Source organism: Astatotilapia calliptera, chromosome 3, assembly GCF_964374335.1.
Source record: "Astatotilapia calliptera chromosome 3, fAstCal68.1, whole genome shotgun sequence".
NCBI classification, from domain to species: domain Eukaryota; kingdom Metazoa; phylum Chordata; class Actinopteri; order Cichliformes; family Cichlidae; genus Astatotilapia; species Astatotilapia calliptera.
This window is the reverse complement of record NC_137424.1, coordinates 5,532,370-5,548,611: the sequence shown is the minus strand read 5'-3', so window position 1 is coordinate 5,548,611 and position 16,242 is coordinate 5,532,370. Positions and strand designations below refer to the sequence as shown.

Sequence of the window (16,242 nt, the reverse complement as noted above, 5' to 3'; positions counted from 1 at the left end):
TCGGCTGCATCCTCCGGAGGCCGCATTTGAAGGCCGATGACGTCACAGCCAGGCGACGAAGGCTGTCCCGATTCCTCGACTCCTTCAAATGCGTCCTTCATTCCCCCGAGTTTGAAGGATGGGTCGGGTGTGTCCTTCGTGGCCCACCATATCCCAGAATTCATAGCGCGGCCCAGCCAAATTTCAGCTGCCAACAATGGCGGCCGCTACTAAGTTTTAAAATTTAACGAGGGAGTACTACTTACTTACAATGAATTCCTTACACTATATAATTTTCCCGTCAGTGTTGGGGAATTCTCAATGGTGCTTGGTGCCATACCCTCAGGGACTTTAATGTTATATAAAAACACTGACAGCTCAATATCTGCCTCAGTCACTCTCCCTGATCCAGCTGAGTCAGCAGTGGGAAAAATCTGCTTTTCACAGGAACTTGGTAACAGCAATAAGAGAATACGTAGTTTATTCCAAGAAGATATCATGTCTCTCCCATATATAGAATATCTTACTGGAACCGACATGTTCCAGATATCACCTGGAAGACAGTCTGGATGATCCCATAAATATCTAATTGTGAACAAGGTGAAGGAAATCTCATATAAAATTCTTCATAAATGTGACCCAGCCAGTCACTATATGGTAACATTTAAAAGAGACATAAATACTAATTGAACTTTCTGTGGGGATCATCCAGAAACTGTGGCACATCTCTTTTGGTTCCTCTACACAGAGAGTCTGGAAGAATTTAGCAGTTTTGTTATTGTCCATATTTTAAGGGAGTTTTCTTTACGATGGAAAATGTTTTATTCTGTTTCTTTAAGTTCCCCAGGAAGAATGATAAATGTTTTTTATAAAATATTTGTTAATACTTTTAGCTATTTTATATCCATAAATGTAAGTTTATTAATAAAACACCATATTTCTGCCGTTTTATAAGGATATGAATTATACATACAATCAATTTCAGACTCAACCAACAAAAAGCCTCTCAGAACAATATTTATATGTAGATTTTTTTCGCCTACTCATATCATCATTTTTTTACTCCTGGTTCTGTATGTTCATGTTCTGTTCTTTTGTAAACTTCATCTGTTTGTATGTTGTATACTCATTGTGTTTCAATAAAGTTCGATTTAAAAAAAGGTACGTTCTAAACGAAGCTTCAGACGTCACTGATCACGTGACTCTGGCCAAACGAATCAAGCCTCGACACGGTGCTTCTGAAGCAGCGCGTTGATCTTTCTGACACACGCACCGGAGCGTCAGCTTCAAGCGGACCATCACTACGTCTCACATCTAAAGGTGTCAAGGTAACTTTGAACTGAGTTCAGTCAATCTGGAGTTTTTCCAAGTTTTCTGTTGCTCTCTGTGAGAGAAGAGCGTTAAAGGCGGGGCTCTCCAGAGTCCAGCAAAACAGGAAACCACAGCTGGGTGTGTGTAAGTGTGCAAACCAATAGAATGCATCGTGGTGGGGGGGGGGGGCATCACGGGCAAGAAAAAAATAAAATAATCGGTCGTACCCATGCTTCCCCGACGTCATGCCAGCGCATATTGGGAAATTCGTAGGCACCGATCGGTTTTCTATCAGCCATTTGCTGGGAGTAAGGGCGCCCTCCGTTTGCGAGGTGCGCCTGCTGCTGGCGGCACAGGGAGGAGAGGGCGGGGCGGCGGGGAGTCTCTGGCTGGCTGGAGCGGCATCTAATAACCAACTCGCAAAACAAAATAAAAACAACAAACAGATATTATGATACAGACTTATAATCTGCACCGATGTTTTTTCTAAATTCTATAAAGTGAGCGCGAGAGCCCTCGGTGCGCCTGCGCGCTGCTGAAGTCAAAGGAAACTTTATTGTCATCTCCGCTACAGACAGTCCAGCATATAGAGAGACGAGACGACGAGGCTGCAGTTACAGCGGTGCAAGTAAACAAACAATAAATATAAGAAGAGTAAGAAAATAAATCTACACTTTAGGACTCGGGGTAAAGGATCAATAACAATTTAAATTTATAATTTACAGTTTGATGATTTAAAGTCTCACACAACCCGTCAAAAGAGGCGGGGCCGGCTGCTTCCAAGTAGAGCACATTTCATTCATAATGATGTAAATCCAAGCCCATCATGGATTCACGATCTGAATCCTGGGTTGTGTGAAATCCCAGAAATCAACCTTAGACAAAGTGAATCTGTGAACTAAGGTGTAGGTCTGTTAGGCAGGGCTGTGCAGAGAGTTTTAAAGGGGCGGGTGCTCAAAGTTAAAAAGGGGCACATTGAACCAGGCTGAATAACAACAACACACTTTCATCAAGAATCTAATATGGGCAACAAGGCAAAGCAAACGTAGCCGATGCTTTACCTGATGGGTACAATGTTGCTGTTGAGGGGTTGCTGTGGATAGTGCTGGAGGGCAGGCAGGGCTGGACTGGGACAAAAAATCGGCCCGGGCATTTTGACTGGAGACCGGCCCACCAAAAATGTGACGTCATTCATGGATAAAACCGCAAAGGATTCTGGGAACTTTTGGCAAGCGGTACTAGCGCATGCAGGGTGTCAATTGAACTCAGTTACACAGCGATAAAAAGAAACACAAAAAATGGCAAGAAGCTGCTGTATTATTAACTGCAATAGCCGGTGTTGTGCCAAAAAGTGATTGTCTGCCAAAAACTGATTTCCGGTATTTGCAAAGAAACTGATTGCTCATATTTAAATTGCTATAAATAACTTGTTGGGCTATAATATGTGAAACATATGTCAAATGCATCCCTCATGGATGACATAAAGTCATACTGAGCTACAAACAACATTAGTGTAACAAGGTAGAAGCCGCAATCAGTCTGTGGCAGTGACTTTTATATAACCTTTATTTATGCCGTAAAAAAAATCTAATTAACATTAAAAATGTATTTTGTAAGAAGTAGTTGGACAGCAGAAATGGCTCAAATATTACAAGTATTTTTCCACTACTAATTAATTACCGTTGAGCTCAAAGGTTATATTAATACACGGTTAACGAATGTGTATTTATGAAGACGATTTGTGAGACGAACAAAGGTAAACTTACGTTTGTTCGTACGATGGTCTTTCGGTGCATTTCAAGGTCCTCTACCCATCCGTCGGTAAACTGTACCTGGGCTTGTTGCAGTGAGCTGAAGTTACTAAACTTCATGAGTGTATGCACTCACTCCAAGAACCGTATAATTATAAATCTGAGCGTGGCGAAAGTTGGGCAGCACGCTAACGTCTTTTGTCCCTCTGTGTGCTCGTAAGGGTCTGACCCTTTCACTCCTTTGATGTTTCCTCGTATCTTTTCTTTGTCTTTTCGTCGAGTCTGTCTTTGTACGGACCGGCATTGTTCTCCGTCGTTTTGTACATACCTTTTTTGTGCGGCAAAGAAAAAACAAGAAGGTATTGGAACCGGAGAATGAACGTTTTGCGGTGCTGCAATTGCAAATGCTTGTATTTGATGCGGTTCTTGGATTGTTTTGCCAGGAGTTCCCGGCATCCAATGCGCAAAGTCACGTGGTCTGTCAATCGCTATAGGAAAAACCATAAAGCCTTTGCATGAAAACAACTGCTTTGATGTACACTGCCTTGTTGGTATATATGTATCAATCTAATAAAGTTAAACCTACACCATTCTCCCTATTCGGGATTTTAAACAGTACATAGCGGAAACAAAAAGACTGCTTGGTAGAGTTAACCTCCTGAACTATCTACAACACATGGTAGAAACCTGAAATTAAGACCAAGAACACTAGAGGTGAGACATGATCATTAATTAATATTAAAATTAATAAATGACAGATTTAGGGATATTTTCATAAAGTATTTATTTACCAAAACAATAGAAAACAGCATGGTAGCACAATATATTTTGCTAACACAGCAACCTTTAAATATGAAAGGAGACAGAGAAAGAAAGGTGAGAAAGAAGAATAAGAATAACACTTAATTGAGTTTTTGATGGCATTTTACACACAGTACTAATACAGTATCTAGAAAATATGGGAAAATACTGGCATCATATACAGTACTTACTTCTGAAGAAATTATATGCGACCCTGAAAAACAGGACACAAGTGAAAGGACAAAGAACTGTGAATGGCAATTGATGGACTTGCTCAGATGATCACAGTACTGGCATCTTTATTCCAGAAAGGAATTAGAGAAATCATATACACTAGTACTTACGTTGATGAACTTAAAAAGTTGAATGGTCTCGAACCTCTTAAACAAACAATGTATGATCAGACCCTGACAAACAGGACAGAAAGGAATAAAGATTAGATGAATATTAAAATCTATAAAGGACAGATTATGATTGAATTGTATCACCAAAGACTATTCACTCATCAATAAAAGGTCACCTACAACACTTCCACAGCAGCAACACTGAACATATCTTAAGACATGGAAACATTTATGAAGTGAAAGGACAGTGAAGGTTGAGAAAGAATTGTACTTAATAGATTTTTACAGACGATGACAGCACTGGTATGCTTACTCTAGAAAAATGGTTGAATCATATTCCATATAGTACTTACTTAAAATGAACACACTTCAGTCCTCCTATGACTGACAGCATCTGAAATGAAACAATGACAGATTAAGACTGTAAGAATATATGTTTATAAATGCCTAATACTCCAATCTCATATTTATTCTATCTATTAAGATGGACAAATTCTAAGCATTTACCAATCACTTGACTTGTTTGAAGTGAAGGTAGATACTAAACGTATTCATTTAGGCAATAACAATAAAGCTGAATTTAATATTAACAATAGATAATTAGGAATGTTTTGCTCATTTTTATTTCACCTCACCAGGTTACAAAAGGAGCTTTCTCAGCAGGTCACTCTTCTCAGCTACCCTGTCAATGACCATGTCAGAGTCCAATGACATGAGAATGTCCTTTTCAGTGGCCATCAGCATAAACATCTCCAGCTTGTTTGCAGACAGGCTGCTTCGGAGTCTGCTTTTAATGAACTTGAGTGTAGAGAACGTTCTTTCACAGGCAACCTGAGTGAGGGAGAGGGTCAGCAGGTACTTGTATGCCAGCCCAAGGAGACGATAGGCATCAGACAGCATGTTGAACCGCCTGAGTATTTGATAGCAGCACAGTGGGCAATTTTTGCAAGAACCACAGCTTTCGGTCACAATTTCACTTTCTTCGTCCCATTCTTCAGATCTGTCCTTTGCTGTTCTGGTCGTGTACTCATCTACATGTGATGTCTTAAGCCTTTCCCACTGTTCAGCAAAACGTTTCAGTTCTGACTGAAGGTTATTAACTGTAGCCCTGCTGTCAAATTTAAGTAGACAGGCGCTGAGGTTCTGAAATGCATTACTTGGAAGAGAAACTGTTCTGACCTGGCTAAACTTCCTGGGGTCCAACCATGCCAAATCGGCAAGAAGAGGGCCATGTATGACAAATCGTCTGTGGATTGCTTCAATAACTGTGTCCAGGATGATGTTGTGCACTTTCACCTCATATGATTTCTCAGCATTGATTTGCAACTCATCTTCAGGCATCTCTCCGGCCATGCCTTTTCTCCTTTTGGCTCTCTTTTTAGGTAGTTCAGCCTCCACTTCCATGTCTGTGTTGTTCTCCCTCTCCTCTAGTTTTTGATTTGTCTGTTTCACAAATGTGTCTGCAGCTGTCTTCACAGTTGGAAAGTCCCTGGCAATACTTTTGAGGCCATCTTGTGTGGCAGTCACCATATGATGGGCAGAGAGAATGTCCATCCCCTTTGACTGGAGGTACTTTGACAGAGGAGTTGTTGCTCAAACACTCTAAGAAATATCTGTGCTGTTAACACAGTTTCATGCTTCAAGAGACACTCTTTAAAGCCTCGTGCTTTGGCACAAACAGCTGGCTTTTCTTTTTCCCTCTTTTCAATGGCTTCCATCGTCAGCACTACATCAACGAAGAGGCCATCATCTGGTTTTCCAAAATGTCCAAAGATTTTCTGGAGGGCATCATGCTTGGCCCACCACCGTGTCTCACCTATTGGACTGAGGCGTCTGTGTCTTGTGTTTTCGGTTTGTTTCTCCCACAGATTAACCCTGTGATAGGACTCCTTGATGAACACAGCTATGTCATTAAGTAAATTAAAGAGTGATCCACTTTCAATGACACTTTGTGTTGTGTCAGCAATCACAAGATTAAGTATGTGTGCATAGCACCACACATGCACATGAGTTGGAGACTGGGCAGTCATGAGTGCTGAAAAGCCTTTGTACTGGCCCTGCATATTTGAAGCACCATCTGTTGCATTCCCAATGCACATGGCCTTGTCTAGATTCAGATGCTCTAAAACTCCAGAAAGCAAGTTTACAAAGTACTGCCCCGTGGATGCTTCGCACCTCACTATGGAGACAAGCCTCTCCTGCACAGACTCAGTAACATACCTGATGATTACTGAACACTGATCATAACCTGTGATGTCTTGGGTTGTGTCTAGCTGAACAGAAAACATCCCAGCTTTCTGGACATCACTGGCGATGCTCTCTTGAAGGAGATGGCCAAGTGCATCAATCACTGAGTTGACAGTTGTTTTGGAGAGTAGGGTGATGAGAGATCCTCTACCTCTTGATCCACTGGTCTGATGCAACTTCTTGCTTTTTTCAATGCAGTCATTCAAATGTTCTCCAAGGCACATATCATACTTGCCTAATAACACAATCAGTTCCAGAAAGTTACCATGATCGATGGTGTTATCACCTAAAATGTATGCAGCCTCATTCTCCACATGCCTATAGCTGAGTCCCCTCTTCCCAAGTACTTTGATCACATCCACTATACGCTCTAAAACTTGCCGTCTCTTTTTCACTTGTGCTCTGTGAGCTGACAACTGACTGCCAGCAAACAAGCTCCTGATGTTGCCTTTTGAGCACCTTAAGAAAAAAGCTTCAGCACAGGTCTGGTGTGTATTGCTCTTTTCATGCTCCTCTGTGCGCAGATGTATATGTCGCCAGTCACTCATGCCTGTTATAAATGTGCTGGTGTCAGTCAGCCTTGCAAATGCCAGACACACAAAGCAGAACAATAAATGGCGTTCTTTGCAATAAGTAAGCCACTTCCTGTTGGTGCCATCTTTACAGCTGAACACCCTCATCACAACTGCACTGCTACTGTTCTGCTGTGGGTGGTAATCTAAGAAGGCCTGTAATATGGCAGGTTCAGGGCGAGCAAAGTAATCGATGCCCTGGCTCTCACTCTCCTGCTCTTCCATCTCTCTCTCTTGCTCTTCCATCTCTCTCTCTTGCTCTTCCATCTCACTCTCCTGCTCTTCCATCTCTCTCTCTCTTGCTCTTCCATCTCTCTCTCTTGCTCTTCCATCTCTCTCTCTTGCTCTTCCATCTCTCTCTCCTGCTCTTCCATCTCTCTCTCTTGCTCTTCCATCTCTCTCTCCTGCTCTTCCATCCCTCTCTCTTGCTCTTCCATCTCCCTCTCTTGCTCTTCCATCTCCCTCTCTTGCTCTTCCATCTCTCTCTCCTGCTGCTCCATCTCTCTCTCTTGCTCTTCCATCTCTCTCTCTTGCTCTTCCATCTCTCTCTCTTGCTCTTCCATCTCTCTCTCTTGCTCTTCCATCTCTGTCTTGCTCTTCCATCTCTCTCTTGCTCTTCCATCTCTCTCTCCTGCTCTTCCATCTCTCTCTCTTGCTCTTCCATCTCTCTCTCCTGCTGCTCCATCTCTCTCTCTTGCTCTTCCATCTCTCTCTCCTGCTCTTCCATCTCTCTCTCTTGCTCTTCCATCTCTCTCTCTTGCTCTTCCATCTCTCTCTCTTGCTCTTCCATCTCCCTCTCTTGCTCTTCCATCTCTCTCTCCTGCTGCTCCATCTCTCTCTCTTGCTCTTCCATCTCTCTCTCCTGCTCTTCCATCTCTCTCTCTTGCTCTTCCATCTCTCTCTCTTGCTCTTCCATCTCTCTCTCTTGCTCTTCCATCTCTCTCTCCTGCTCTTCCATCTCACTCTCCTGCTCTTCCATCTCTCTCTCTCTTGCTCTTCCATCTCTCTCTCTTGCTCTTCCATCTCTCTCTCTCTTGCTCTTCCATCTCTCTCTCTTGCTCTTCCATCTCTCTCTCTCTTGCTCTTCCATCTCTCTCTCTCTTGCTCTTCCATCTCTCTCTCTTGCTCTTCCATCTCTCTCTCTTGCTCTTCCATCTCTCTCTCTCTTGCTCTTCCCTCTCTCTCTCTTGCTCTTCCATCTCACTCTCCTGCTCTTCCATCTCTCTCTCTCTTGCTCTTCCATCTCTCTCTCTTGCTCTTCCATCTCTCTCTCTCTTGCTCTTCCATCTCACTCTCCTGCTCTTCCATCTCTCTCTCTTGCTCTTCCATCTCTCTCTCTTGCTCTTCCATCTCACTCTCCTGCTCTTCCATCTCACTCTCCTGCTCTTCCATCTCTCTCTCTCTTGCTCTTCCATCTCTCTCTCTTGCTCTTCCATCTCTCTCTCTTGCTCTTCCATCTCTCTCTCCTGCTCTTCCATCTCTCTCTCTTGCTCTTCCATCTCTCTCTCCTGCTCTTCCATCTCTCTCTCTTGCTCTTCCATCTCTCTCTCCTGCTCTTCCATCTCTCTCTCTTGCTCTTCCATCTCTCTCTCCTGCTCTTCCATCTCTCTCTCTTGCTCTTCCATCTCTCTCTCTTGCTCTTCCATCTCTCTCTCCTGCTCTTCCATCTCTCTCTCCTGCTCTTCCATGTCTCTCTCTTGCTCTTCCATCTCTCTCTCCTGCTCTTCCATCTCTCTCTCTTGCTCTTCCATCTCTCTCTCCTGCTCTTCCATCTCTCTCTCTTGCTCTTCCATCTCTCTCTCTTGCTCTTCCATCTCTCTCTCTTGCTCTTCCATCTCCCTCTCTTGCTCTTCCATCTCTCTCTCTTGCTCTTCCATCTCTCTCTATTGCTCTTCCATCTCTCTCTCTTGCTCTTCCATCTCTCTCTCTTGCTCTTCCATCTCTCTCTCTTGCTCTTCCATGTCTCTCTCTTGCTCTTCCATCTCTCTCTCTTGCTCTTCCATCTCTCTCTCTTGCTCTTCCATCTCTCTCTCTTGCTCTTCCATCTCCCTCTCTTGCTCTTCCATCTCTCTCTCCTGCTGCTCCATCTCTCTCTCTTGCTCTTCCATCTCTCTCTCCTGCTCTTCCATCTCTCTCTCTTGCTCTTCCATCTCTCTCTCTTGCTCTTCCATCTCTCTCTCTTGCTCTTCCATCTCTCTCTCCTGCTCTTCCATCTCACTCTCCTGCTCTTCCATCTCTCTCTCTCTTGCTCTTCCATCTCTCTCTCTTGCTCTTCCATCTCTCTCTCTCTTGCTCTTCCATCTCTCTCTCTTGCTCTTCCATCTCTCTCTCTCTTGCTCTTCCATCTCTCTCTCTCTTGCTCTTCCATCTCTCTCTCTTGCTCTTCCATCTCTCTCTCTTGCTCTTCCATCTCTCTCTCTCTTGCTCTTCCCTCTCTCTCTCTTGCTCTTCCATCTCACTCTCCTGCTCTTCCATCTCTCTCTCTCTTGCTCTTCCATCTCTCTCTCTTGCTCTTCCATCTCTCTCTCTCTTGCTCTTCCATCTCACTCTCCTGCTCTTCCATCTCTCTCTCTTGCTCTTCCATCTCTCTCTCTTGCTCTTCCATCTCACTCTCCTGCTCTTCCATCTCACTCTCCTGCTCTTCCATCTCTCTCTCTCTTGCTCTTCCATCTCTCTCTCTTGCTCTTCCATCTCTCTCTCTTGCTCTTCCATCTCTCTCTCCTGCTCTTCCATCTCTCTCTCTTGCTCTTCCATCTCTCTCTCCTGCTCTTCCATCTCTCTCTCTTGCTCTTCCATCTCTCTCTCCTGCTCTTCCATCTCTCTCTCTTGCTCTTCCATCTCTCTCTCCTGCTCTTCCATCTCTCTCTCTTGCTCTTCCATCTCTCTCTCTTGCTCTTCCATCTCTCTCTCCTGCTCTTCCATCTCTCTCTCCTGCTCTTCCATGTCTCTCTCTTGCTCTTCCATCTCTCTCTCCTGCTCTTCCATCTCTCTCTCTTGCTCTTCCATCTCTCTCTCCTGCTCTTCCATCTCTCTCTCTTGCTCTTCCATCTCTCTCTCTTGCTCTTCCATCTCTCTCTCTTGCTCTTCCATCTCCCTCTCTTGCTCTTCCATCTCTCTCTCTTGCTCTTCCATCTCTCTCTATTGCTCTTCCATCTCTCTCTCTTGCTCTTCCATCTCTCTCTCTTGCTCTTCCATCTCTCTCTCTTGCTCTTCCATGTCTCTCTCTTGCTCTTCCATCTCTCTCTCTTGCTCTTCCATCTCTCTCTCTTGCTCTTCCATCTCCCTCTCTTGCTCTTCCATCTCTCTCTCTTGCCCTTCCATCTCTCTCTCTCTCTTGCTCTTCCATCTCTCTCTCTTGCTCTTCCATCTCTCTCTGCTGCTCTTCTGTCTCCTCTGTCACAGACTTCTCCACTTTTGATGATAAATCAGCTGGTGCAACATGTAAGGATTGGCACAATTTGTTAAGATTTTGAGAAGTTTGAGAAACTAACCTTAAGCATAAAATAAAATTTACTATCAGTAACTTCATAGCACCCGCCCAGCAGTATATAAACTCCGTCATGCTAGTTACGCTGTACGAGTTATTCTAAGCGACTGTATAAAGTCACCACAACGAAAACAAACTACAACTAAAATTAGTTTCTATCTGACACAGATAGACAGCAGGTCATAACTTCTTGCCTGAAGTTCAGTTCCTCTGCCACTATGACCGGCGGCCGCCTCGCGTCTCTCCTCCTCCTGCCTCCCCTTTCCTTCATCCACCTGCTGGCCTCCACCACTTGCTGATCTTGCTAAATCTATGGAAGCTGTGCCATAGCTACCACCAAACAATTCAGTAATTTTCACACATTTGGCAGCGTCTGCCTGAAGGGCTTGTTTCTTTTTGGCCCTAATTTTTTCGGCACCACCTTTCCTTTTTTTGTTCTCCATTTTCTTTAGTTCGTCTATAAGATTGCTAAACATGGGGGAGGGTGCATCCGACCTCCTCGGCTGTAATTGGTCCAGCCCAGAGTCGATCATGACCAATTGGCCAATCCAACGCCTTTCATTGTTTATACCCTTCCCAATCGGTCGGCCCATAAAAAAAAAAAATCGCCAGCGGCCCACCGGGCAAGTGTATGCCTGATGGCCAGTCCAGCTATGAGGGCAGGGCTGTGTTGGTCTGAGACTGTAGACATTAAAAAGTCCACAGGAGAGATGGTAGCTGATTAAACAAGTGTCATGAGATAATAACTAAATGCAAAGATTGGTGACAGCGCTTGGAACCATAAGGCAACAAAAAACTGTGAGAAATAATTTAGGCTCTGCCTGTGAATCACTCTTTGCTTCTCTTCTTCCTTCCATCCCATCATTTCATATATCACTCTGCACTTGCTGTCTATGTGAGAACAAGGCACAACTTGCTATTGCAATAAACTATAATCTAATTATCCACACCTAACAACTCTTGCACTTAATCTATAATAAAATGATGACAGAAAAATGTTATAGCACTGCCTTTAGTAGCCTCACACAGCTCCTACTGTTTCCTCCTCATGTCCTTACCAGCCATGTCTGGACAATGTTATATCATGAGTAATATTTTTTTTAAAAAATCCATCTAAATAAAACACACACATGCACACACACACAGTGACATTTCAGACCTTCTTCAGAATACTGTATATACTATGGGCATCATGGTGCTGATCCAGAATCCTTACATTATTATTCATTACTAGAGCTACAATAATAAAGCAAAGAGGAGGGGGAAGTAATAAATATGAAATAATGTATTTATGATGATTCCATGTGTTTCACTATCCACTCTGTGCAGGGCAAAGCTTATTAGGCAAGGCAAGGCAAGGCAAGTTTATTTGTATAGCACAATTCAACAGCAAGGTGATTCAAAGTGCTTTACAGAGACATTAGAAACAAAAACAAATAAAAAGAATGATTTAAAATTGATTAAAACAAGCAAATAAACTAACTAACTAATTAACAAACAAACAAACAAACAAACAAAACAGTATATAAAATCAAAACAGATAAAATCAGAACAGTAGATAAAATCAGTAGTTAAATGTAAGTTTTGAAATTTAAGCTTAAAAGTGTGGATTTGGTGCTTTATTCAAATGCAGCTGAGAACAGGTGAGTCTTCAACCTGGATTTAAATAAACTGAGTGTTTCAGCTGATCTGAGGCTTTCTGGGAGTTTGTTCCAGATATAAGGAGCATAAAAGCTGAATGCAGCTTCTCCGTGTCTGGTTCTGACTCTGGGAACTGATAAAAGACCGGATCCAGATGACCTGAGGGATCTGGAAGGTTCATACTGGGTCAGGAGGTCATTGATGTATTTTGGTCCTAAACCATTCAGAGCTTTATAGACCAGCATCAGAACTTTAAAGTCTATCCTCTGACGGACAGGCAGCCAGTGTAAAGACCTCAGAGCTGGACTGATGTGGTCCACTTTTTTGGTCTTAGTGAGGACTCGAGCAGCAGAGTTCTGAATGAGCTGTAGTTGTCTGACTGATTTTTTAGGTAGACCTGTAAAGATGCTGTTACAGTAATCAAGCCTACTAAAGATGAATGCATGGACTAGTTTTTCCAGGTCCTGTTGAGACATCAGATCTTTTATCCTTGAAATATTCTTGAGGTGATAGTAAGCTGACTTTGTTATTGTCTTAATGTGTTTTTCTAAGTTTAGGTCTGCATCCATCACTACACCCAAATTTCTCGCTTGGTTTGTGGTTTTTAGATGTATAGATTGAAGTTCTCTGGTGACCTGTAATCGTTTTTCTTTGGCGCCAAAGACTATTACCTCAGTTTTTTTTTTGTTTAGCTGGAGAAAATTGTGGCACAACCAGTCATTGATTTCCTCAATGCATTTACCAAGAGCCTGCACAGGGCCTTGGTCTCCTGGTGACATTGTGATATATATTTGTGTGTCATCTGCATAGCTGTGATAGTTTATTTTGTTGTTGTTTATAATCTGTGCCAGTGGGAGCATGTAAATGTTAAACAGAAGGGGTCCCAAAATGGAACCTTGGGGAACTCCACATGTGATACTTGTCTGCTCAGATGTGAAGTTACCTAGTGATACAAAGTATTTCCTGTTTTCTAAGTATGTTTTGAACCAGTTTAGTACAGTTCCTGAAAGACCTGTCCAGTTCTCCAGTCGTTTGAGTAATATGTTGTGGTCAACTGTATCAAATGCTGCACTGAGATCCAGTAAAACTAGGACTGACATTTTTCCACTGTCTGTATTCAGACATATGTCATTAAACACTTTGGTCAGAGCGGTTTCAGTGCTGTGGTTCTGTCTAAAACCTGACTGGAAGGCATCGTAGCAATTATTCTGTTTTAAGAAGTAACTGAGCTGTTGAGAAACTGCTTTTTCAATGATCTTACTTAAAAATGAGAGATTTGAGATCGGCCTGTAGTTGTTCATTTGTGTCTTGTCAAGATTGTCCTTTTTCAGTATAGGTTTGATTACAGCAGTTTTTAGTGATTCTGGAAACACACCTGATAATAAAGAAAAGTTGACGATCTGTAACAGGTCTGACTCTAAAGTCTTTGAGACCTTTTTGAAAAAACTTGTTGGCAGGACATCTAAACAGCAGGAGGAGTTGTTCAGTTGACCTAGGATGTCCTCCAGGTCTTTGCTGTTAATAGGTTGAAACTGTTTCATGGTGTTTAAACAGTTTTTTGGTGGACACAGTATATATATCCTGGATCTGCTGTTGATGTACCAATTGCTTGTCTAATTTTTTGGATTTTTTCTGTGAAGAATTTGGCAAAGTCATTGCAGGCCATGGTCGAATGAAGTTCAGCTGCCACTGACACAGGAGGGTTTGTTAGCCTGTCAACTGTAGAAAATAAGACCCGAGCATTATGGCTGTTTTTAGTGATGATGTCAGAGAAGTAGGACCTCCTTGCACTCCTCAGTTGTAAATTATAATTGTGAAGTTTCTCTTTATAAATGTCATAATGAACCTGGAGGTTTGTTTTTCTCCATCTGCGCTCAGCTTTCCTACACTCTCTTTTTTCATTTTTCACCAGTGTGGAGTTTCTCCATGGAGACTTTTTCCTTCCAGAGATAACCTTCACCTTAATGGGAGCAATAGTGTCCATTACATTTAACATGTTAGCATTGAAGCTATTGACGAGCTCATTGACTGACCCTCTGGGCAGGTCAGGTGTTAATGGGAAGACCTGGTTAAAGATCTCACTACTGTCTTCAGTTATACACCGTTTTGTGATCACTGTTGTTGATATATTTGTGTGGGCTGAGATTTTACTTTCAAAGAAAACACAGTAATGATCAGACACGCCCACATCAGACACAGTAACCTTTGAAATGCTCAGGCTCTTGGAGATCAGTAGGTCAAGAGTGTGTCCTCTATTATGTGTGGCCTCTGTTACATGCTGAGTCAGCCCAAAGTTGCCCAGAGTGTTACTCAGGTCTTTAGTCCCTTTGTCCTGAGGGTTGTCCACATGAATGTTAAAATCCCCAACAATAATTACACAGTCAATATCAACACAGATCACAGACAGCAGTTCACTGAGGTCATTAAAAAAGTCTGTGCAGTATTTGGGAGGCCTGTAAACATTAAGAAACACAACTTTGGATGGGGCCTTCAGCTGTAAAGCCACATATTCAAAAGACTGAAAACTTCCAGGAGATAGCTGCTTACATTGAAATGATTCATTAAATAAGACAGCAACCCCTCCTCCTCTCCTGCTCACCCTGGCCTCACTGATAAAACTGTAGTTAGGAGGGGTCGTCTCGATGAGAACAGCTCCACTGTTACTTTGGTCCAACCAAGTTTCAGTTAGAAACATAAAATCAAGGCTGTGCTCAGTGATTAAATCATTAATTAAAAATGTTTTCCCAGCTAAAGATCTAATGTTTAATAAAGCCAACTTAAGTGTTTTAGAGGCATTACTTGTCCCCTCGTGTTTGGGAGCAGTCTGTGGCACACAAGGTATGTTTACTATGTTTAAAGATCTTTTAGAGTGCAGCTCTCTGTGTTTTGACCAGGCCACATGTCTCCTTCTGTCACCTAAAAGTACAGAGATTGTAAAACCTTCTAGTAAACAGGGTCCCAGCTTCTCCTGGGAAAAGTCACCACTGCCATAATCCTCACAGCCCGGACCCTTCACACATCACACATCAGACTGCGGAGACAGAGCGTGAAGGTGGTAAGGAGGAACTAAGGGGGGCGAGGCTGGGCAATGTGACTTCGATTGCTCTGTTGAGGGTGGGGCTCGATGGCGAACCTTTGGCCGCTCTGGTGGGGAGTTTATGGGGGACAAAAAGGGATTGGGACAGGGGGTAGATCTGAGCCCAGCATTGACCCGCTCCATCATCTCCTCAGTGAATTTCAGGTGTGGGGAGGAGGGAGAAAGGGAGGGGGAGGAGGGTGATGGCCTGTCAGGGGTTTGGGGGACTGGGGAAGGTCCTGGTCCCTTGTCCTGGTCGTTGGTGTTGTTGAGAGAGTTGGAGGCAAATAGGGACCCCTCTTCTTGCCTCAGATGTCTCTCCTTTCTGAGGCTCTTCCCGGGTGGGGGCAGATGGAGCTCCTCCTCAAGGTTTCTGCTGGGCTTTGTCTGTTCTTGGAGTACTGTTTGTTCCTCTTTATGAGATAACTCCTCGTTTATCTCAGCCTTGGCACCAAGCACGGATGGATGACGTATGGAATAAAACAAGTTGGAGGTGAACAGTTTCACCCCTGACTTGTTAAAATTAAATCCATTTGCTTTGAACAGATGCCTGCGTTCCCAAAAAATATTAAAGTTGTTGATAAAATGCACCGAGTGGTCAGCACATGCTGATATAATCCATTTATTCAGTGTAAACAACCTGCTGAATCTCTCGTCTCCTCCTCTGACCGGCGGTACAGGTCCACTGATGAATACAGCTGCATTCAGAGAGTTTACAGTATTTAATAATCCAGTAAAGTCCCGTTTCAGAACCTCCGACTGTTGTTTGGACACATCGTTTGACCCTGTATGCAGAACAATGTTTGTCACAGTTGGATATTCATCTGCAATTTGAAGAATTCTCTCCTTCAGGTTGTTGACCATATCGTTAGGAAAGCAGAGGACTTTAGTGTTCTTACCGCACATCCTTTGTACATCCTTTACGGCAGAGTCACCCACAATCAGAGTTTCAGGCCTAGCCTTTAGCTTTCCCTGTGGTCTTTTACTTTTCAACAGATTTTCAGACCTTACTTCGCTGCTTTTAGATGGATGG

At 43.1% G+C, this 16,242-nt stretch overlaps 1 protein-coding gene across 4 annotated transcripts in view; it reads right to left on the bottom strand.

Annotated features, from left to right (window-relative positions):
* LOC113017660 (ribonuclease inhibitor-like) overlaps positions 1-16,242 on the bottom strand; it is a 188,460-nt gene that overhangs the window by 140,871 nt on the left and 31,347 nt on the right. The gene's annotated exons all lie outside the window — the stretch shown is intronic.